The following is a 23673-nucleotide window of genomic DNA, read 5'->3' on the forward strand; positions in this document are numbered from 1 at the left end:
TAACACCTGGCTTAAATGTCCTTAATCTTTGTTCTAGTAATCTACATGTTCTTCTGGTGCACAGGAAACTTCAAGAATGTGTTTGGCAGAGGCCAATGGAGAGTAATGAGGCAGCTTCCTTAGCTTTGGATGTGGATTTCTTTGTAGACATATGTTCATATCTATTTTTTGCTTTACATGTTATTGTACTGTACATTCTTGCTCTTGTTCTATGTGCTTTTCTGAACATAATACATGCTTAACAAGGGACTTCCTCACTGAATCAGGAATAAGCTGACTGGGATGGGATGGTTCCTGCACTGCAGAGTGGAGTCATGGACTTGATTGCTTCCCCTTCTCTGTATTTATTGATATAATAGTGGCATGACTAAATTACTCTATTTGTGCTTAACACATTTACCCATGAACCAATGTGTGAATATATATGCAAATACGCACAGAATGAGTGTACATTTACACATGCTTGAGTGATGTATGTTAGTACTTGACACCATGTTTGTAGAATGAAAGTGTGCATTTACATTCAGGCTCATTTGTTTATGTGCATGAACAGCTGTACTCACAGGAATGAGAAAGGCACCACTGGCTGTCTCCCGTATCCATTGCTCTGCTTTTCTATGGTAACAGGCTCATTGCTGGGTGTACAGCTTCTCAGAATCACAACTGTGGGTTTTGTTTGTTTGTTTGCTTGCTTGCTTGCTTGCTTGTTTTGTTTTTGTTTGTCATGGCCACTGTGATAAGGCCATGTGTCCAAGTTCTAGTCCATGTGTAGGATCAGAAAAAATGAGACAAGGTCGAACTGTTCACATTCCTCATTATCTCCACCATCATTGGCTGGATTGCAGCATGGAGACACAGAATGAAGAATAAATAATCTCTTATGTATGGAAGAGCTACAAGACAGAAAGACCCAGAATACAGGTACATGGAGACCTCTTTGCTGGCCCATAACTGATAATTACAGATTGTTTCATGAGATAATAATGAACACCTACCTTGGCCATGTTGTTCTGAGTCTGGGTAATGACTGCAGCATCTGTACCAGGTTGAATTTTAATTGCATACAACATATGCATATGCACAATTTTGGTAAAATTCATTTTCTTTTTCTATAAAAAGGAAATGTTTCAAGTGAGATACCTGTGTGTCATCTGGGCAGAAAGGCTGCACCAGGAATCTTACCAATTGTATAGCTCCTTTAGGGATAGAAAGACCTAGGGTTGATGTGACCCTCCTCCAGCTAAGAGCTGGTTCTTTCAGACCTTGCCTTGCCACAAATAGCCATGCCTTTCTCTAAGCTCCTGCAAATAGCCATGTCTCTCTCCAACCTCCTGCTAATAGCCACGCTCACTCTAAGTTCCTTTATGCTGGAAGTCCCACCTCTAGAGACTGAAGATGAAGATGCTGATTGGGCCATGAGTTGCTGATGGACTGGGGGAGGGGTTTTTCTCTACCTACCTGCTTGTAACAAAGAGAGTTCAATAATGATGGAGGACTGAAGGCACACCATGCCTTGGTCTCATTTTTTAACCCCCTCCCACATTCCGGTTCCCTTAAATTTTCACAGGCTCTTACTCCCATTCCAGAACACCTGTTCGTGTGTGGCAGGCAGCCACAGGTTGATATGTTTATGATTAAAGTATAGAATTACTTGAGCTACTTAAGTGAGTTAAAAAGAGTTGTCTTCTAGACAACCTCTAGAGGTCTGACCACTATTGTAGTGGAATAGCAAATCTACACAGAAATCCATACCTATAAGTTCTAGGATCTGCCTTCTTACTCTCTACTGGCCTTCTGCCAAATGTATGCTTTGAGTTTCCCTGTGCACCAGAAAAACATAAAAAATACTAGGATGAAGATTCAGAAGACCTAATCCAGGTGTTCTGGTATCTATCTGTAATCCCAGCATTTGGGAAGTGGAGGCAGGAAGAAGAGGAGTTCAGAGTCATTTTCCACTACAGTCGTATGGTGGTTTAAATATGCTTGGCCTAGGGAGTAATAATATTGGGGGGTGTGGCCTTGTTAGAAGATGTGTGGCCTTGTTGGAAGAAGTGTGTCACTGCGGGGATAGGTAATGACACCCTTCTTCTAACCACATGGGAGCCAGTCTTCTCCTAGTGGCCTTCAGATGAAGATGTAGAACTCTCAGCTCCTCCTGCACCAGGCCTGCCTAAATGCTGCCATGATCCCCCTTTGATGATAATGGACTGAACCTCTGAACCTGAAAGCCAGCACCAATTAAGTGTTGTCCTTAAAAGAGTTGTCTTGGACATGTTGTCTGTTCACAGCAGTAAAAACCCTAAGACAAGTGGTATGGACCTTAAGAAAATCCAACTCACCCTCTTGTCTAGCTTTGGGCTTCTCCCCAGCAGAAAGGGGATATTGGACTATAGTGTCCTTAACTTCTGCATTAGTGGAAGATTTTCTTGACTCCCAACCATTGGTTTTTCCACATAGATTCCCAAGAATACATGCACCTGGAAAGCAAGCATCCTGCTTCTCTAATGAAAGCTAGAGACCTGCAGCCAGCAGATGCACAGAAGCCCAGGGCCCTTTGGCTTCTGATTCCCTGCATATATTTTTTGAAGACTTGCAGGTGTGTGGATTCCCAGCCAAAGATTGTCTGTGAAGCAGCTACAAATTTATTCCACACTGGTAGGGTGAAGAAAACTTTACATTTAGTTTTGTAAATGAAATTAAGCCTGGCTGTGAGTCCCTGACCCACATGACTGATGAGTTATATCATTACTTTCCTATCTCAAATCACAGATCTTAGCTTGGTGTCAGGAAGTGGGGAAGTTTTCAGCTGTTTGTTTTGGAAGGTGTTCCCTCCAGTGGCAGAGCCAAACTATGGCTTAGATGCAGGGACCTCAGCTTGCAGCACAGTGGTCTGTGATGAACTCCCCTTAGTGCTGAGGCATCAGCACATGATAACTTACTGCCTTTGCTGCACTGCAGGGGAGAAAACCACAGGCTTCCTGCACTGCAGACTACCTCACCATCCTGTCATCTCCTGGAAGCACTAGTCTCTCTCTCACATGCCAGCCCAACTCAGGAACTCCAGCTGGAGTCCATGGTCAGCCTTACTGCCAACTACAGGACTGGATAAATGCTTTATTCAGGAGAGTTTCTAAAATCAACAACAACAACAACAACAAAACCTGTGTCTATGTTCTGTGACCAAGAGACTGATCTTGACCATTCATCGACATTGTACAAGAGAGATATAATGTGATCATTTATGTGATTTAAAGTGTTCTTTTTTTTAAAAGTGTTCTAACAGCCATGTTAAAAACAGTAAAATGAAATTTGTTAATAGACTTTTATTTAACTGAATGTATTCAAAATGGCAATGTTCCTTAGAATGTTTGAATGTTAAATGTCCCCCATAGACTCATGTGTTTGAATACCACCTCAGTGAATGGATGACTTTGGGAGTCTGTAGGTCAGAAGGCATGACTGGTGCAGGTGAGTCACTTGGGGGCAGGCCCTTGATATCTATGCCTAAAGCTTTCTTCTGGGATGAGCTTTATATTTCTCTGGCATCCTCCTTGCCTGTCCTAGCATGATGGACTGTGCATTCAAAACTGTGAGCCAAAATAAACCTCTTCTCCCTTAAGATCATTCTGTTAAGTATTTGGTCACATGTAAGGAAAGTAAACAATATACCACTTCAACAGGCAACCAACATAATGTTATCTGTGAGACTCTTCATAGATCCTTTGGTACTGAATTACATGTATTAGATGTTCTACACAGATGAACCATGCATCAGGAACATGATAGACACACAGAATTTTTTTTCTTAAAGCTTTTACTTGACACACAGAATTTATAGTTACCATATTGGACAGTGAACTGTAACAATAATAAGGGAAAACTAAAAATGTGACTGGATAGATAGTTCAGTTGGCTTACCAGCACAAGAACCTGTGTTTAATAACCAGAACCCACTTAAGAATGCTAGGACCGGGCAGTGGTGGCACATGCCTTTAACCTCAGCACTTGGGAGGCAGAGACAGGCAGATTTCTGAGTTCAAGGCCAGCCTGGTCTACAGAGTGAGTTCCAGGACAGCCAGGGCTTTACAGAGAAACCCTGTCTTGAAAAAACAAGCAAACAAACAAACAGAAATGCTAGGCATAGTAGTAATGTGCTTGTAACCCAAGTGCTGAGGATGTAGAGATAAGAAGATACCTGGGGGCTCTAGCCTTGTCAGTTTCAGGCCAGTGAGAGACCCAATCTCAAAGATGATGGAAGGCATTCCGAAGGATGGCACCCAAGTTTGTCACAAACACACACTCAAATACACTTCAACAAGAACAGCTGCACATACACACATAAAAATACAGCTCTTGCTCTAGGAGTTGGAAGGAAGGAGAAAATTACCCTTTCATTTTTATTTGCCTTTGGCAAGAAACAAGGCAGAAATGAGTATTTCAATAGGCTATCTTGACACAATGGGTTACATAGAAGAGTAGTAACTCAAAATGGTTTAACCAAATTAGGAAACTCCTTGGAAAGATATGCAGGAATCTCTTGTGACCCCTAGGGTGAGAAATGTACCCGACTTGGGCAGCCAAGCCAACATGAGAAATACTATTTTAGTGTCTGTGCCTTGTTTGGGGATGTGTAATTTTCTTATCTTTGCTTGGTCTTCTATCTTTCTTCCTGTATAAGGCTTGCCTTTTTTCCTCAGAATTATCTTTTCTCAGTGCCTATCTTCAAAGGAAAGGCTCTGATTTAAGTGAGTGTCCACTGTTCCCAACTTGTATTGTACAAATATAAAGCTCAATACTAACTAAGCCAACTTCCCAACAAGTACTGATTCTAAACTTGTAAGTTTAATTAACTTATTATAGCCCATACCTTGGTGTTCCCTGGCCAGGCATGGTTCTCATTCAATATACACCTCCAGATATTGGTGTAGCCAATTATATTGGAGGAAGCTCTAGTCTGTCAGATATGATGGGGAGGAAGTTCTTGGAGAAATGGCAGGTGCTCACAAACATTTACTTCCTGAGGTAGTAGGAAAAGGTTGGAACATTTAAATGATTGTGAGTGCTATTTTTCTACCAAATAAAAAGTCCAGGAGAAACAGAATGAACTTCAGACTTTTCTGGTGTAGAAAAAAAAGTGACTTAAGTCACCCATGTTGATTGTAGCATTATTTTCAGTGGTCGAAATGTGGCAGCAATTTTGGGTCCAGCCACCGAAGAATGAGCAAAGAAAACATGGCACTGTGCACACATGCAAGATAATATACTTCATTCTTTAGTAGGAGACAAATCTGACACCTCTTCAAATCTGTATGAGTCTCCAAGATGTTGTATTAGATGAAATATGCCACCCCAAAAGAGCCGTGGTTGATGTATGATTCCTGCGCTGTGAGTTGTCAAACTCATAGAGACAGAATGAAGGTTTGTTTCTAGGGCCTGGGGAGAGGGAAAAGGGGGTGTTTAATGGGGACAAAGCTCCCATTTGAGGTGACAAGAAAGTTCTGGAGACAGATGGTGGGGAAAGTTGAGTCACCATGGATGTAAGAAATGTAAGCCTTAGAAATGGCTGGAATGACAAATTTTATGTCATGTGTATTTTACCATAATTTTTTAAAAAAAATGTCAGCTTGGCTCCAAGGCTGACTCTAAAGAACTAACTGGTCATTGGCTGTGAGAATGAGAAAAGGTCACATCCATTTCTCCTGGGACTTCCTCCGTCCTTACTGAAGGAGGTATCCCACAGTGCATGGAAGGTCAGTAAATATTTGTTGCTCATGTTAAATTATATAAGGTTGCCTTTCTTTCCTTTCTTTTTTCTATTTTTTTTTGGTCTAATTCAAATATGTATTTCTAAAGCAACAGGAAGTGCTGGTGATAATCACATTTGATAGCTTAGATGTGCTCAGAATAGCTGTTCCCGGGAGGAGGAAAATACACTAGCATAAATCCTTGCAGGATCCCCTGCCCCAGACCCACCTTGTTCTCATATGGTAACTGGATGATGAAGAAAGATGAAAGAGAGGAATTGAAGTAGGGGGAGGAGAGACTCAGGAAGTTCACGAAGGCTTGATTTATGAGCAGGTTTTAGGGAGCATGGAGCGACGAGAGAGGGAGGCTGGAGAAAGGATTTTTGGGTTTTGCTGTGCAGTATGCAGGTCTTTCTTGCTCATTTTTTTTTTTTTTTTTTGCAAAGAGTGCAGCAAATATGTAAATTGCCTTTCTCATGACTGTTCATTCGAGTGTCAGGAGGAGGTGTGGTAAGTCAGGGTGACAAGGCTGTATATGGGTCACATTTGCATCTCCAGGGTCCAGAGCCCAGTTTGGGCCATGGTTACCTCTGGGTCAGCTGAATACAGTGGCAGGTGTAGTCCAAGGCTCTGTCCAGATGGTGGCACCTTCATTAGCTTGATTCCCTCCCGAGACCCTTGCTTAGCACCATGCAAAAAGCCATTCTAGGCTGATTGGCTGAAAAAGGTGAGGCGCTCCCTTCCAGGAGGAACGCCTGCAACAATTACCACTTCATGTTGTTCTGGAGGTCAGCAAGGGAGCTGAAGCAACAAAAGACAGTGGAGTGACAGAAATTATATCAAGAATTGCTGTGTATCACTTCATTTAGTGCAGGGGGAAGTTAAAATGTTCATTTGGCCTGAAAGCAAATAACTTAAGTCATTCAAAGTCAGTCTTGTTAGACCATAAAGCCACTGGCAATATTTCATATAAAAGACTCTATAGAAAAATAAATTATATTTATTGAATTGAACTTCAAATAATAATCCTGCCACCTACTCTTTTTTTCTTGACTTTCTACGGCCTATGAATTTTGATGAATTATGAAAAGTTCTATGGCAACATAATCACTTAAATACAAAGCTATCCAGGTAATAACACAAGCACCTTTTCACCAAAGAAAAACTCATTTGCCGAATAGCCTGATCTCTATTTATCCTCCTGCTGCTCTGATTACTAGTCTCCAAACTCATGTGCAGAGTAGCGGCTCCTCATTCTCCCCTCCTCCCCTTTCCTCCCTGTCTCCCTCCATCCTTCCTTCCAACACACCATCTCCATTTTCCTTCTAGGCTCCATGTCTTCCTTGAAAGCTTCCATTCTGGTCCACAAGGGGGCCATTTGTATGCTCCTCTTGGAACAAAGCTAATCTATTCTACCAGCTTCTAAGCTCTGAATCTTGTCCTTCTGAAAACTCTACAAAGGCCAGGTTTGGAGATACACATCCATTACTTTAGAAGCTGAAGCAGGAGGATTTTAAGTCTTCCAAGGGATCAACCCAAGGGACTGGGGAAATAGTTCAGCCCCATAATTTCTTGCCACACAGAAAGGAAGACCTGAGTTCAAGGCCCCATTCTGTCTACAAAAAAGTGGGGCACTATACTATTCACCTGCTATCCCAGTGCTGGGGAGGTAGAGACAGAAGCACCCTTGATGTTTGCAGGCAGTCAGTGTTGCCAACTTATGAGGTTTAGAAAGAAGCTCTGGCTCAAAAAATAAGGCAGAAAGCAATTGAAGAGGACAAATAGTGTCAACTTATGGACTTTACATGCAGGTACACACATGTGGTGTATTGCCCCAAACACACACCATACACACACACACACACACACCCACACACACACCATACACATACACACACACACACACACACACACACACACACACACGTCTGGGCAACATAGGGAGACTGTCTCAAAAATTTTCAAACAATTTTTGACACATTATGTTGATACATCTTTCTGGGAACAGTATATTTTGATGCATATATACAATATATAATGATCAAATCATGATAATTAGCTTATCCATTGTTAGCATCAGTGCCTCCAAAGCCTGTGGTGTCGCGTGGGTGGGTCTCACAGACCTGTTGCCAGGGCAACAGCTACCATATTCCCAGAATCCATTGGGCTCACCTCCCACCTTTACCTGTGGCCACTACGTCAGAACCCATATATATAAGAGGAATATTCCTCCATTTCTCTCTCTCCTCCTCCTCTCTTTCTGCTACTGCCCCCTCTCTCCCTCTCAATTAAACCTCTTATACGTGGAACTATTTGGGCCTAGTGTGGTATATTCTGATGTGACCCACTGTTCTAACACATCATCCATCATCTCAGATGCCTATTAACTCTTTCTGTTGGTAACATTTAAAATTCTCTCGTTTAACTGTTTTGAAACAGACAACTAAGTAGTGTTAGAGTTATCTTACTGTGGCATAAAGCACTACAAGTCACCCCTATCCCATGGTATTTATGAACTCATTTATTTAGTCAACCTCTTTCTAGTAACTGTAGTGACAGTTTTGAAGTTTGGTTTCTTTAAAAACAAAAACCAGAAATATTACAAGAATAGGTTTTTATTGTAATCCCAGGTGTGGAGTATGGGGCTGCTTCAGATTGCCACAGCAGCTGACTGTGATTTACCTCGTGCTCCAGCAGGGAGGGGTATGATTTTGCCAGCAGCCAGGTTTCTGTGATTGTGTGACATTTGTAACTGTGGGGACTTTTCAGAGGGTATATAACGGCTAGGACCCTGGGGGTGGGTTGTTAGTTATCGGTTGGTTGCTATTGGTTGCTGTTGGTCATGAATTGTTAAGTGGTCATGTGCAGAGAAGAAAGAAGAAGAAAGTAGATATTCTGACAGCAAAGATCAAACTTGTCCTAAGAAAGTTGATTCCCCCTAATCAGCAGGCAGGAGTCTAAATAATCACATAGGCCCCTTCCCCCTCTATCCTATCCTATCCAGTGTTAGGGAGGGTTGAAAGGGTGGAAGAAAGAGGGTGTAGAAGGGTAGAAGAAAGAAGAACCCACAAAGCAGGCAATGTCCAGCTACAAGTAACCACTATTGTCTGCTTCTATGAAATCTTATTTTTAGTGGCACATATCAGTCAGAGCATATACTATGTGTTTGTCCCTGACAATTTTCTATAATATCATATTCTTCAGGCTGGTCTATGTTGTGTTGCCACTTGTACTGACTAATTTTTCTTGCTGCTAATTTAAGAGAGAAAATTTTATCTTGACCTGTGGTTTCAGAGGGTCACAATCCATCATGGTAAGAAAGGTAAAACATAGCAACTGTAATGCCTGAAATTAACCTATAAGTGCCACTTGCCCAAGAACCAGGTAACTTGGAATGCTGGGAATTCTATTTCTTGCTAAATAGCAACGCCTCATGGCAAAGCATGGTGGCCTATGGGTTTGTCCAAATAAGCCCCTGCAGTACGTGGCTCAAAGCCATTCCAGCTGGGAATTCCAGGGATTGGTCCTGACCAAAGTCCATCTCTTGATCAGTATTTAATATTTAATAAAGCTTGCTTCAAATTTGTCTCAAAACGGTGGAGTTGTCTTTTCCGGAGAATCTCAAGATGAACACAGCTCATAGAAGAAGAGTATGCAGCAGTGGCTGTTCACATTGGACCTGGGTCTGAAAGCAGAGAACTCAGAGCTGGAACACAGGAGGAGGAAAACGTTATTTAAAGGGTCATCCCTGGTGAACTACTTCTACCGGGCAGACAAAACATCCTAAAGCCTTCACGGTCTTCAAAGTGACATCACAAACTAGAAACCAAACATTTAAAACATGATCCTTGGGATCAGAGAGATGCCTTAGTGGATCTGGCTCCCAGTACCCATATGGCAACTCATAACTACCTGTAACTTCAGTTCCAGGGGTTCTGATGCCCTTCTCTGGCTTCTACAGGCACTGGGCATGTACGTGGTACCCAGGCATACACACAGGCAAAACACTTATTACCCATAAAGTAAAAACAAGTAAAACAGGAGCCTATTGGAAGGCACTTAAAATTCAAGCCACAGTATGACAAGTGATAGGATTTCTATATCTTTGTCTTTTGAGGTGGATCTATAAGTGGCACTGCTCCACACCTGGACCTCCTGAATACAGAAAAGACACAGAAGCACAATTTGAAGAAGTATAAGAACAAACTATAAAATAACCACATGTTTAAATTTTGTTTTCCTAATCCCCATTTGTCTAATTTGAGCCTCTTGGTGATCCAGCTCTTAACATTGCTTCCTCTACATAGTGGTCTCTGAGTGTCCCCAGGCTGTGTTTGGTTCTGTGGTTTCCCCACACAGACTCTTGTAGTGAATATTTGTTGAAATATTAGACACCTAGCATCTTTTGATCTACTTGTGTTTGGAAATTCCCATCATTGGTTCATTTGTTCAGTGATACATACTGAGAGCCTGCTTTGTTTCAGCCATGAACAAACCCCATGCTTTCCCTCTCTAGTTTGTATTTGAAAGGAGACAGTCAAGCACATAAATATATGGACATATATAATGGGAAAAGTAGCTCATGGAGAATAGAAGAGGCTTGTAGAGTTTTATTTGACAATTTCATACATGCATACACGATATCTTATTCTACCCATTCCCAGATCCCCCTCCCACTTCTCCAAAACATCAGCATGTCTTTCTTGCTTTCATGTCATTTCTCCCCTCCTTGTTTTGTAATCTACCAAGTCCAACTGATGCTACCTTCTAAAATATTAACTGATCTGGATGGCTTGCTCTTGGGCAGGCAATCATAACTGCAAAAATTCATGAGGGCAATGGCCAGCATCTCCAGAAGCCAGCACTTTGGAACACTCCTCCTCCCTATTCTCTAGCTCTTATACTCTTTCTGCTGCTTCTTCCCCAGTGTTCCCTGATAAATGCTCAGCAGTCATTCATTCTCAGCAACTTGACCAGGTGTGAGCCTGGCATTGACTGCTGCTCACTCAGGGGAAGCTTCTCTCCTCAAGGTTCAGTGCCCATCTATGGGTATAAATATAAATATTTAGAAGGCAGCTTGGTCATATGCCAATTTAACAAAACAACAGTAGTAGGTTGTCTATGACCTACGACTATGTCTATGACTTAGTAGTCTAGAGTCTAGGACCTCCTGAGCTTCAGACCAGGTTTAGTGTCAGGCATGAGTTCTCTCTCAGGGACTCAAATCTAATCAGTTATCCACATAATCTTCATTCCACTGTTGTACCAGTGGGCACATCTTTTTTGAAGGTCTTGCTGCTGGGTAAAACCATAACCTTAATAGCACCTTCCACTCTACGAAATCTAGCCAGTGTGGGGAAGGTCTTCAGCTTGATTTCTCTGCATCCCACAACCAACCTGCATTGTGTCTTCAGCACCATCTAGTTATGGTGGGCAATCTAGAGCAATGACAAGAGCCAAGATTGTCTTGGAAGTCTCTGGGAACATGAGGAGGTATCCCATGCCTCGCATTGAGATTTTCATTTAATAGTCCATTGTCCACCATTGTCCAAACTTCTTTTTAAAGTATATGTTTCCAATTAGCTTATGACATACTCATTTTCATAAGGGCTCTCCACATATCCTTGCATTAGCTTACTCCCGCCACCTCCTCCTCTTCCTGTCCCTCTGCCCGCATCCCCACTTACAACGTTAACCTGTAGTACTACTCCTCTTCTCTCTACTTTCATATCACATGTTTCACTCTCCTCTTGCCCCTTGGCATCTCTAACCTGCTCCTGTAGACATTTCAAAGCAAGCACACAAATCTAGAGGTTCAACACTAACGTCTCCATGTGAAAGAGGGCATGAAATGCTTACCTTTCTGAAGGGCCTGGGTCACCTCATTTAGTGCAATATTTTTCAGTTAGACTCATTTCCTGCAGATTTCCCAATTTCATTTTTCTATCTAGCTCAATAAAATGCCACTGTGTATCCATACCACATTCTCATCTAGCCATCAGCTGATGGACATCTAAAGTGACTCAATTTCCTATGAATAGAGCAGCAGTGAGCATGGATGTGCAAGCATCTTTGTGGTAGGATCTGGAGTCCTTTCTTGGGTATGTTCCCTGGAGGGGTATAACTGGATCATAGGGTAGGTCTACATTTAGCTTTGTGGAAACCTCCATGCTGATTTCCATATTAGCTGTAACAACTTATAATCCCACCAACAATGGGTAACCAGTCTCCTTTCTCATATCCATGCCAGAATTTGTAATGTTCTTTTTCTTTATGGTAGTCATTTCAACTGGGCAGAGATGGAATCTCAAAGTAGTGTTAATACACATTTCCCTGATGGCTAATGATGTTGAATACTTCAAATATAGTTATTACTCAGCTGTATTTTTTCCTTTGAGAAATCTCTGGTCAATTCTCTGGCCCCTTCTGAGATTTGATTGTTTCTTTCCTATCTTTTCTTTTTTTGAAAACAGAATTAAGCTTTAATCTTCCAGGACTGTTGAAAAGATATACAAACTGGCTGGAGTTTAATATTAAGACATAGGAATGACATTTCAAGAGTCACAAGTACAAGATTTTGAATTTATATTTTTTATTTTGAAATTTTTCTGGTTTTCTTTTATTGAAAATAGTTTTTTTCATACAGTATATTCTGAATTCCTCTGAAATCTTCCCCCATCTCCCTTCCCATCTGCATGTAAACCTTTTCTGTCTCTCCATAAAAGACAAAGGAACATAAAGAATGATTATTTAAATAAGATAAAATAGAACAAAACACACAAGCTGGAATAAGAAAAAAAATCAAAGCATAAAACAAAAGAAAAAGGAGCCAAATAAAAAGCACGTATCAGCACACAGGCAAACATATCTCATAAAAACATTATGAGAGAAATAACCCCTCAAAATACCGTGGAGTTTGTTTTGCATTGGCCATTTAGTAGCTTGAGCATGGGGCCTGCCCTTGGGAGTGGCTTGTATCCCTAGTGAGACTTCATAAGACAAAATTAACTTTTCATTTTTGAATAGTTATAAATCAAAGAGAGCTTCTGGGATAGGAATGGGGGCTTGTTTTGACTTCCTCTCCTAGGTTTGGGACGCTATCTGGTGCAGACCCGTGCAGGCCCTGTGCATGCTGCCTCAGTCTTTGTGAGTTCATATGTGCACTGATCCTGCTGTGTTTAGAAGGCCCTGTTTTCTTGGTGTCCTCTACCCCACTGGACACACACTCTTTCTGCCTTCTCTTCTGCAGAATTCCCTGAACCCTAGGGGGTGGGAATTGGATGGAGACATCCTAGTTAGGTCTCTCACTCTCTGAACATTACCTGGCTGTGGGTCTCTGTATTTGTTCCTTTCTGCTGCAGGAGGATGTTTCTCTAATGATGGATGAGCAGGGCACTGATCTATAAATACAGCAGAATGTCATGAGGAGTCATTTTGTCACTATGTCCCTTGAGTAGAACAGTAGTATTTGGTTTCCCCCTAGGTCCCTGGCCTATGTAGTTAAGAGTTCTTGGCCACCTGAGTAGTGTCAGGGATGGATTCCACCTATGGAATGGGCCTTAGATCCAATCAGATACTGGTTAGTTGTTCTCACAAGTTTTGCCACTATTGCTTCCGTGCATCTTGCAGACAGGTTGTCATTGTAAACTGAAGGGTTTGTAGCTGGATTGGGGTTTGCTTTCTCCTTTGGTGGCAATCAAAGTACCTTCCAGTACTATGAACACTAGTCAGTAAAGCCTCAAGACAGGCACTAGCTTGACTTATCCATGTTCAGTGAGTTATGTACTGATTTTCTTCAGCAACAGGCCTTTCTTTGCCTTCTGTTTGTGGAGAGGAACCAATAGCCTTGGCAATAGCCTGGTTTGTTTGGGGTTCCCACGGGGGCCCTTCTGATACTGGAGTTTGTTTACTTGGTGATGAGAGATGTCCAGTTGAGACTCTGTAGTCCCCATTATTTGGGGGATTTATTTATATTGCCTTCATACACGTGTATATCACTTAGGAAGCTTCTTCTGTATTAGGTTTACATACAATCCCTCAAATTGCCCTTAATCATAGCTGTCCCTCTACACATTCCCTCCTTCATTTCCTTTTCTCTGCCCTTCTTCCATTTGTTCCTTCCATTCCAGCCCCTCCCCCACACTTTATCTATGCATAGCTCTATTCTATTTCCCCTTCCTAGGGAGATTCATCCCTGCCCCCTAGTCCCTTATTTTATACCTAATCTCTGTGGTTATATAGATTGTATCTTCCTTAACAGCTAACATTCACATATAAGTGAATGCCTACTATAATTGTACTTCTGGGTCTTTGTTACCTTATTCAGGGTGATATTTTTCCTACCTCCAACCATTTACCTGTGGATTTCTTTCTTTTTTATTTTTTCAGTTCCAAAGTCTTTATTGTTTATTGTTTTAGGAAAGATGATGCATTCACTCAGTTAAATAAAGAACTGTGTCCAGGAACCCATAAGTAATGCTGAAAAGGATCCTGATTTATCCACTTGTATTCATAGACTCATAGTCAATCAGTTCTTCAGGCTTAAAACATAGACTGACCACTTCTCAGTACTTTCCACTGAATTGCTGCCATGAATATTGTTCCTGCCAACTCAAATGCAGAAATCCCCTCAGATGATGCCTGGCTTAGAATCAGCTGGATTGGTCCCTCCCAATACCATCTAGCCTGTCTTCACCACATTTAGCCTCTCCCAGACCATGGCCATCATAGGAGCTGAGTTCATGTACTTCACCAGCCCTGGCAAGAAAGGACAGTCTTTCATATCAATGTAGTGATGCTTCAGGTATTCTCCAAATGCCTGAAGGTCGCCAAGATAAATAGGACAGAACTTCCTGTCTCATCGATGCAATGAAGCTGGATAATGAGAAAGTAAGGAATTGCGATGTTTTGTACTCTCTACTTCTAGAATAAGAAATGAATTTCTGTCAGTTGCATGCATGTCACACTTGTCTAAGGGAATCTAAAGGCCTTTAAGGAAAACATAAAACATCTGCTTTAGATGGAAATGACCCACAATTGCAGCCCTGGTCCTTTCTCATGTCATCCCCTTTATCCAATATTAATCAGTGTGACATACAGGTATTGGGACTGGATTGTTGTAGGACTTTTGGGGGTGGTATAAATGAACATTGGTTCACTCGTTAGGGCACCAGTCCCTGGACAAAGAAACAGGCCCACCAGGTCTAACAGTATACCAGTGAGTTTATCTGAGTCACTTGCAGTCCTTGAGAGTTTTGGTAAGGGGTTACTTAGAGGAACATGGGGAGTGCAAAAGCAGCTACATCACTGAAATCCCCATTCTAGTTAAATAGTTCAGGAAAGTGCATCTCAAGAGCACTGTCCAAATCGCAGGCAGCCCTGCTGGTCAGAGAATCTTTTCTCTCAAGTAGTTAGCACTGTTTGTGTAGCTTGGCCTTGTGACTCTTGTGACCTCAGCAGCTTCCTGAAGCTTGTAGGCTTTTTTCTGATTCCTGAGTCTTCTGAATGTCCCCCTTGCTAAGGGAAAATGTTTCAATCTAGAAGAGATAGGTACATAATACCCATCATGGTAGACTGTAGTGCAAATCAGACCCTTGGACTGTCAACAGTGCCTTTCTGTCACTATGACAACCCAAAATGTTCTCCACATTCCTAGGTAACTCCTGTGAGGACTATTGTTTCTTATAGAAAACTTAAAGATGACTGGTAACAGCCATTGCTTTGCTGAGTGATGTCAGCTGCTCATTGAAGCACTCTGGGCTCTGTAACTTGTGATGTTTAATGTGCAATGTGCAGTGTATGACATATAATATGTAACATATATATTACCATGTACAAGATACCATAATATATGATATCTTTTTTTTTTTTCTGAGACAGGGTTTCTCTGTGTAGCCTTGGCTATCCTGGAACTCACTCTGTAGACCAGGCTGGCCTCAAACTCGGAAATCCACCCGCCTTTGCCTCCCAAGTGCTGGGATTAAAGACGTGTGCCACCTCAGCCTGGCAATATATGGTATCTTATATAAACTTGTAATAAATAATGTATGCTGCATGTAATATGTAATGTAATATATTATATATAATGTAATGTGTATAATATCATATATAATCTTGCAATAAATAATATATCATATGTAATATATGACATTATATACATATATATGTGTGCATATATATAATATATATATATAATTTTTATATATATATTATATATGCATATATATATAATTTATATATATATATATTATATATATATATATATATAGTATCTTGGTCATGTTCCTCCAGAACTACTTTCCCCTTCCACTTCCCTCAGAGCTTTCCAAAACATAACTTTGCTTTTTAAAAAATTTTAAATATAACCCACTGAGTCTAATCACTGCTACCTTCATGAACATAGGCAACCTACAACAGGGCACATTCGCAAAGAAAAATATATTCCTTCTCCCAGCGGCCATCCATTCCCAGTTGTTCCTCAGCTTACAGTAGAGACTCACGAGTCTTCCTCCTTCTGTGGTGGAATCACTGGCATACTTGCCTTCATTGATGTGAGCTTTGACCATAGCTACTGTGAGGACAAAAATGTAGCAGCCATGTGCTATCCAGAAGACTGTGTTGGGGTTACAGGTATGGACAAGCAACCCTAGAATGATTGCAATAATTTAAGGAGAAGTACAACAAAGAAACAAACAATTCACCTCATTGAAACCTCATGATCCCCACAGCAAAGATCAAATGTATGTTATCAGACAGAGATGCCATGGTTAGTCTTAGAATCATTAAAAATGTAACAGATCTGAAACAATATTTTATTTATTTGATTTTAACATAAATCTTGGGAGCTGAATAAAAACATAATTGTAATAATCACTTTCAGACTAGTAGCCATGAGGAAATCACTCTTTTTGGTACCTGGGAAGCATATGAGTTTTGGTTAAATAACATTTCTGTTTGTCAGCTACTACATCAATCCACAGTCTGAACTTCTTAGCTCATTCATTGCAGTGTGATCATCTCCCTTTCAAAGGTAAGGAGGCAGAGGGACCAGAGTAACTGCATCTCTTACCCATGGTCATCCTACCAGGAAGAGGTACAATCAATCTTCAAAACAAGGCTCCAAGTAATCTTTTAATCACCAAACACTTTGAAGGTCCCACTTAAGAAGGTATCTATTAGAGCAACACTGAAGGTGGTCTGGCTAGAAGGAAAATTCAAATACTTACTGAGAGGTGGTTGGGAAATAGTTGAAGAGGCAAGATGTTGTCTAATAATTTGAAAAGAGAGTCAGGCTTGGGGCTCGAAACTAGTAGAGCTGAGGGTAGGGCAAGGGGAGAGTGGTTAGAACAGGATGTTTACCCCACCCTCCTCTGTGTGTGTGTGTGTGTGTGTGTGTGTGTGTGTGAGTTCATGAACATCCTGTACTTACCTCTCTGGCATCCCCTGCTGCCTGAACCAGATGCAGAAATGGAATACACATCAAGAAGAAGCATAATATATTAATTACTTTTCTCAGGGCTGTGACCATATATCTCACAATAGCAACTCTAAGAAAGAAGGGTGGCATAATGGGGTTGGAGGCGATGGAGTCCATTATGGTACCAGGAGCTGAGGTCACATTACATCTGCAATCAAGAAGCCAGAGTGAGGCAATCAGGGAGGGTATGCTCAGCTTTCTCTGTGATCTAGTCAAGTTCACAGTGTCAGTTAACCATTTTCAGAACCAATGTAGGATTTTCTGTCTCCAGTGTTGACAGCTATAAGGGCATGATCTGTTGTGGATGGTTCCAGATGAAGAGTCCTATAAAAATGAAAATTGTGCTTCAGCTCCACCCAAAAACCACTAAACCTTTGTTTCTTTAAATAGTCAGGTAGAACTACCCTGGAATTACCATCTCATCTAAAGCCAGTCACATTTGCTGTTGCCTTTTGAGCTACATGGAGGCTGCTCTGTTCTGTGCACTGATGGTTGCAGGCCATTCCTAGGATGGTCTATATTGGATGCTTCAGTCCTTATATTGTTCCTGCTAATGTTGCTGTAGGAAGACAGGCTTCTGTTCTCAGGTACAGAATCTCCATTTTTCTGAATTAATAATCTTGTTTCATGCTCCCCTCATACTGAGCAGTGTCTATTATTCAAGATTTATCAATTTTCTTTGGAGACCCAGACCTTGGCACATATATATTCCCTCATATGAAACACTCACTATTCTCTTCTCTCTGTGCCTAGCTAATTCATCATCCAGGTCTCTGCTAAGTCATCATTTCATCCTGGGTTGCATAGAACTGCACCTTGACTCTCCCATTTCACCTGTGACCATCATCATCCAGGCATTTACTCACCACTGCAAATGGCCACTGTGTTGTTAACTGCTCCCAAGTGCAGGCTGGGAAGGGGTCAGCATCATCAATCCAGAGACTCTTGTCTTTCCAGTTTCTTTTCTTTCTTCGTTTTGGTATTTTTTGAGATAGAATTTCACTACATATCCCAATAGAGCCTCAAACTCTAAATCCTTTTGCCTCAACCACCCAAGTACTGGGATTACAGGCATGCTCCATCATGCCCAAATTGTAATGTGATATATGTCTGGTCTTAGTTCCTGGAACAGTCCCATTAGTTATTGTAAATATTGTCATTCCTTGTTTAAATGTAGAGGTAAAAATCTAAAAATGAAATTATCAAAAGACACTTTGACTTTTCTTATATGCAATGGTGGTGCTCACTTCTCATTTATTGAAACTAGAAATCTATTATTTTCTAACTAAAACTGTCCTTTGGGTAGGAAGCCACCCACTCTTCTGAGCTATCAGAAACTATCCTGTTTACATGTATATATTTCTGGGAGGTTGATCAAGTTATTTGATTGTAGCTAAGTATCCAAACAGACACATTTCTTCTTAGTTTCCATCCACAGAAATTCTGATTGAGTCGGAGTCTAGATTGAACAGATCATTAGCATACTGAATACTCTACCCCTTTAAAAGAAAAGCTTATGTTAATTGCACTGAACAAAAGTAATGACCATTACCCAAGTTCTTTGGTCAAATTAAGCAAGCTTTATTGTTTTGTTAGACAGGGTTATCTCCCTAAAGTGAGGTTTGAGAAAATAACATTGAACATAGGAAAAATGGGATTTATTTAGTCCCCAAACCCTTCAAGGGCAGAGAGTTTCCGATGATTTTGGGTTGTGTAGGAACTTGGCTGAACATTTCAAAATTATGTTCAAGATATTCAAAACCTAGTCTAGTCCCAGTTTTACAGAAAACAGAAATGAGCTTATTTTGACTTTGTAGCAAGATGTCTTAATAGTGAGATGGAGTCAGGTTGGTCAATCATTCCCCCCTTGTCTTATGTGTCCCTTTCAAATCCTCCTGGAGAATGGTCATTTATGTCTGTTGGATGGGCTGATAATGCAGGCAGAAGACAAGAATCTTAGCTGTTTCCATTTAGTGTGAAACAAAATTTGAATCATTTCTAGGGTCTGTCTCATTACATCTGATTAGTTAACATAGAAGAATAACCTTCTACATTTGGAACTTCCCCCTCAGGAATAGGCAATAACCAGGAAAACTTAGGCTGCCAATTGTCATGACAGGGATGCTCACTTATCTAGAGTCTATCTGACCTAGATTCAAGTTGCTAGATTCAAGTTGCAGTTCCCTAAAGTTTGTATGAATCCTTAAGTTTGCGAAAATATAAAAGTTTTAGATACATTAGCATTACTATGGTCTGTAGTCTGAATTGAAATCCTTATTAGAAAGGAAAGAAAATGCAGCTAACAGCTCTGAAAGAGCTGGAGTAGATTCATGCCTTTGAGTCATAGCAAAAGCTATGGCCATGGGTTAAAAGGTATGATCATTCTTTTTTCTGTCCAGGGAGCTGGATCTATAGATTGGACAGAGATGTCTTTAGCATGATGAGAAGCATATTTAGCTCCATTCTTGGAAAACAATCAAGGAAATGTAAAATCTTGAGCTTGTGATTGATATACTTATCAGAATTCCATCCATCAATATTTTTAAAACTCTGAACTTTCGAAATTTTAGTATAATGATAGTTTAGAATAACTTGTACTTACATACTTTAAATTATTTTAGACCTTTATAGTTTACGTTTTTGTATTCTCAGACCTTTATAACATATTTCAGAATATTTTCTTACCTTTCAGAACTTATATAAGTGTAAAGCCTTTTTTATCCAGTCAATTACCATAAGACACAGGTGGCTGATTGCAAGAAACCATTCATTGCAAAGTAAGTTCCTTTAAATAATAAGAGTTGCCTCTAAAACCTGTTTATCCTTTATTGTGAAGTCTGCTAGGAAGGTGAACGTACCTGTGAGTTTGCTATTCTCATTAGGAAGCCTAATAGCTCTAGAAAGGCAAGACCTGATTCTCATATATAAAATGCATTAACCAACCAGCCACTGTCAAATTTACAAAGCTACAGTTACAAAGCTACACCACCAGAGAACCAAGAAGGACTCTTAGTTAAAATGACAGGAACTTACCAGCTACCTGCTCCATGGGTAGTTTCATTGGAGGCAGAGGTTTGTCCTTGACTATAACACAGGACAGCATTGTATCTTCAGCTGCTGCATGAGCCAGCATAGTCCTTCAGTTGCCAGACCCAGAAGGTCAGAGAGATTTTTCTGTGGTTGGGGAACTTGAGAAAATTGGCCAACTTTGACTTAGGCAGATTAGGGCTGTTGGCATTAGGACCTCCCAAATCTATGACATCACATAGGCGACAGTGTGACCCACAGACCTGTTGCCAAGACAACAGCCACCATATTCCCAGAATTCACTTGGCTCACCTCTCACCTTTACCTGCATTACATCATTATCCATACATATAAGAGGAACACCTCTCTCTCTCTCTCTCTCTCTCTCTCTCTCTCTCTCTCTCTCTCTCTCTTCTCTCTCTCTCTCTCTCTCTCTCTCTCTCTCCTCTCTCTCTTCTCTCTCTCCTCTCTCTCTCTCTCTCTCTCCTCTCTCTCTTTTCTCTCTCTCCTCTCTCTCTCTCTCCTCTCTCTCTCTTCTCCCTTTCTCTTTCTACCACCAGCTTGTCCCTCTCTCTCCCAATAAAACTTCTTACATATGGAGCTGTTTGGGACCTAATGTTCTGTGTCCAGACACGAGCCACTATTCTAACATATCAAGGGCAGTCAACCCAACACTGTCCAGGGTTTGTACATGGTCTTGGCAGCAGGTGAGGCATGAGGCAGCTTTCCCCAATAGTTAACGTCGTCACAATCCAGATTTATGCCCCAGCAGAGTTCTTTGGAGAGATTAGGGTTGCCTCTAGGAGCTGGTATCTCTTGTCTAGCATAGGAAGATTTTTCCATTAGACATTTTAAATGCCATATTCAGTAGATACCTGAAAAGTCTCGAGGTCCATCTATTAAGCATACCTTATTTTAAATGTGCTTCACTTGTTTTGTGTTATTTGCTTTAGTCTTAACCCTGAAAACATACATAGGAGGCTAAACAAAGCTTATTCCTGTAAATAAGTTACATCTCTACCTAGCATGACTACAAGCACAGTTCTGAACATATTAAAGAATTTGATCATTTGTAAGGTGACTATTAACTTGCATGTCTTTTATTTATTTATTTATTGCTGTTTTATTTTGCTTTATTTCTTTTTCTGTAATAAAATCAGGTGGCTCTTCTGTCATACTACAGACAGGGAACTTTTTAGTAAGTATGCTTGGGTATAGAGAATGGAGAGTCATAACCCAACTCCAGAGCCAGCTTTTCAATAAAGCAGAACAGCATAAAGCAATAGCTCAGTATTATCCATAGCTAAAAGACCAGGAACCCTGCTAATTTGAATTCAATGACTAGGGAAGGGACCAGAACAACCTGAGAACCGAGAAAGCAGCTGTGGCCAGCGGTCAAAGCAGTCATAGTGCTATAAGCTGAGCATCACCTACCTCTAGTAGGTGCTACTAGAGGTAGTACTGCTAGTCAGTATCCCCAACCGCCCCCCAGCCGCCCCACACACAAACACACACTTGGGTCCCGGTTTTATTCCATGGTGCTGCCTTTGAGTCCTTGCCTGCAGCCCAGTGATTCCCCACTCACTGCAGTTTTCCATGCAGTACTTCATCCCAGCTAGCACCTAATGCAGACCAAGAAAAAAAATGGTTTGGGGGCTGTGTGAGCCCCTCTGGCAGCTGCAGTAGCAGGGCATGGTGGTGGGAGAGAGTGGTGGCAGATTTAAAGAGACAAATGCAGCAAAAAATGAAATCAGTAAACTCAGAACACAAAAGGTTCAAGGAATAGGCGGAGTCAGCAAAAACAAGACTAATAAGCTTAGGTAGAACACAGAACATTCACGTAGTCAAAAGAAAACCATCAAAAAAAAAAAAAAACACGTGACAGCTACCTTCATTCATGCATTTAACTGACTTTGAAAGATTTCTTTCTCCAACTTCAGTATCCAAGAACCAGACAGGCAGAGATATTTTTCACTAGTACCCTGGTCAGGAGACAAACGAAAAACAGAACACGGGATCAAGAGCCAGGTGCCAAAACCCAGATGGACAGTACAATGTCTTGTTGGTGCCCCGGACAGATGTTTGTGTACCTTGTCAAGTACTTGTCTGTGCCCCAGATGGGAGCTCACCAGAAACAGTACCAGATGTCATAGAAGGAGATTTCTTCTGTGCTTTGCCAATAGAGGCCTCCTCAGAGACTTGTTCGCTGGTTTCTTTTTAGTGTGACAGTTCGCTCCCACAATCCACAAAAACAAGAAGCATGTTTTGGAACATCTTCAAGATGCATGTCTACTGAGGCAGTATTCTGGTTCTGGAGTCCTGGAGTGAAGATCTGGCTTCAGACTTTGGTTTGGGATCTTGATCTTGCTGGGGCCTCCACTGAACAAGAATAAAGACATTACCCACAGTCTTCACTGAAATTAAGCAAGCTTTATTTTCTGTCAGATAAGGCTATCTCCCTAAAGTAGGGTTTGAGAAAACAGCATCGACTGGAATGCTAGGGGATTATCAAGGTTTATTACGTTATGTAGGAACTTGGCATGTCAAAATTATTTAGCAGAATATCTTATCATGGTGTAGGTTAGAGTATAGGGAGTTGTTTTAGTCACAGTTTCTACTGCTGTGAAGAAACAGTGACTGTGGCAATTCTTGTAAAGAAAATATTTAATTGGGGCTGGATCATAATTCAGAGGTTTAGTCCATTATTGCCATGGAGGGAAGCATGGTGGCACATAGGCAGACATGGTATAGAGTTGTAGCTGAGAATCTGGATCAGCAGGCATCAGGAAAAGCTAGTGGGCCACTGGGCCTGGTTTGAGCTTCTGAGACATCAGAGCTTACCCCCTAGTGACACAACTCCTCCAAAAAAGGCCACAGCTCCTAATAGTGCCTCTCCTATGGGCCTATGGGGCACCATTTTTATTCAAACCACCACAGGTGTGGAAAATGTCAAATTTCAGAAAACAAGTCAAGACCCGCTCTAATTCAAGTTCTACAGAAAATAGGAGTTAACTTATTTTGACCTTGTAATGAGATGCCTTTTACAATTAAGATGGAGTCAGGCTGGTCCATTACTTATTCCACCATGTTTTCTGATTGCAATTTACAGGTTTCTTACAGAGTATAGTTTGTCATAGTTTATGGATATATTTGGTCCCTCCTGAAAACTCTGAATTGACTCAATTCATTTTATTTTCTGCTCCCTTCCAGAATGCTGTTTTGTTTGGCTTTGTTTTGTTTTGTTTTTCTTCTGGAAACTTCCAAAGATGTTTCCAGTCATATGCACCTGAAACTGAAAATTCAGCATTACGCTTGTGCTGGTGCATCTTGTCCATGGCAGGGGACTTTCACTGACATCTGTGTCTTGTGACTTCACACCTTAGTGAGCAGCTCCCTTGTCTTGGAGGAAGCAGCAATTTCTTTGGG

The 23673-nt window shown here is 41.1% G+C and overlaps 1 long non-coding RNA gene across 2 annotated transcripts; it reads right to left on the reverse strand.

The window, feature by feature from the left end:
• Positions 1–9284: 9284 nt before the first annotated feature.
• On the reverse strand, positions 9285–20432 carry LOC116100879. Of its 2 annotated transcripts, XR_004122705.1 has the most exons (5): positions 20254–20432; positions 17173–17368; positions 16970–17058; positions 13067–13144; positions 9285–9450 (listed from the first exon to the last, which is right to left on the reverse strand). It is a non-coding gene; the product is annotated as an uncharacterized LOC116100879 (long non-coding RNA). The 2 variants fall into 2 exon arrangements; XR_004122706.1 differs by lacking the exon at positions 13067–13144.
• Positions 20433–23673: the final 3241 nt, after the last annotated feature.

The sequence above is a fragment of the Mastomys coucha genome, unplaced genomic scaffold (genome assembly GCF_008632895.1).
Source record: "Mastomys coucha isolate ucsf_1 unplaced genomic scaffold, UCSF_Mcou_1 pScaffold21, whole genome shotgun sequence".
Taxonomy (NCBI): Eukaryota; Metazoa; Chordata; class Mammalia; order Rodentia; family Muridae; genus Mastomys; species Mastomys coucha.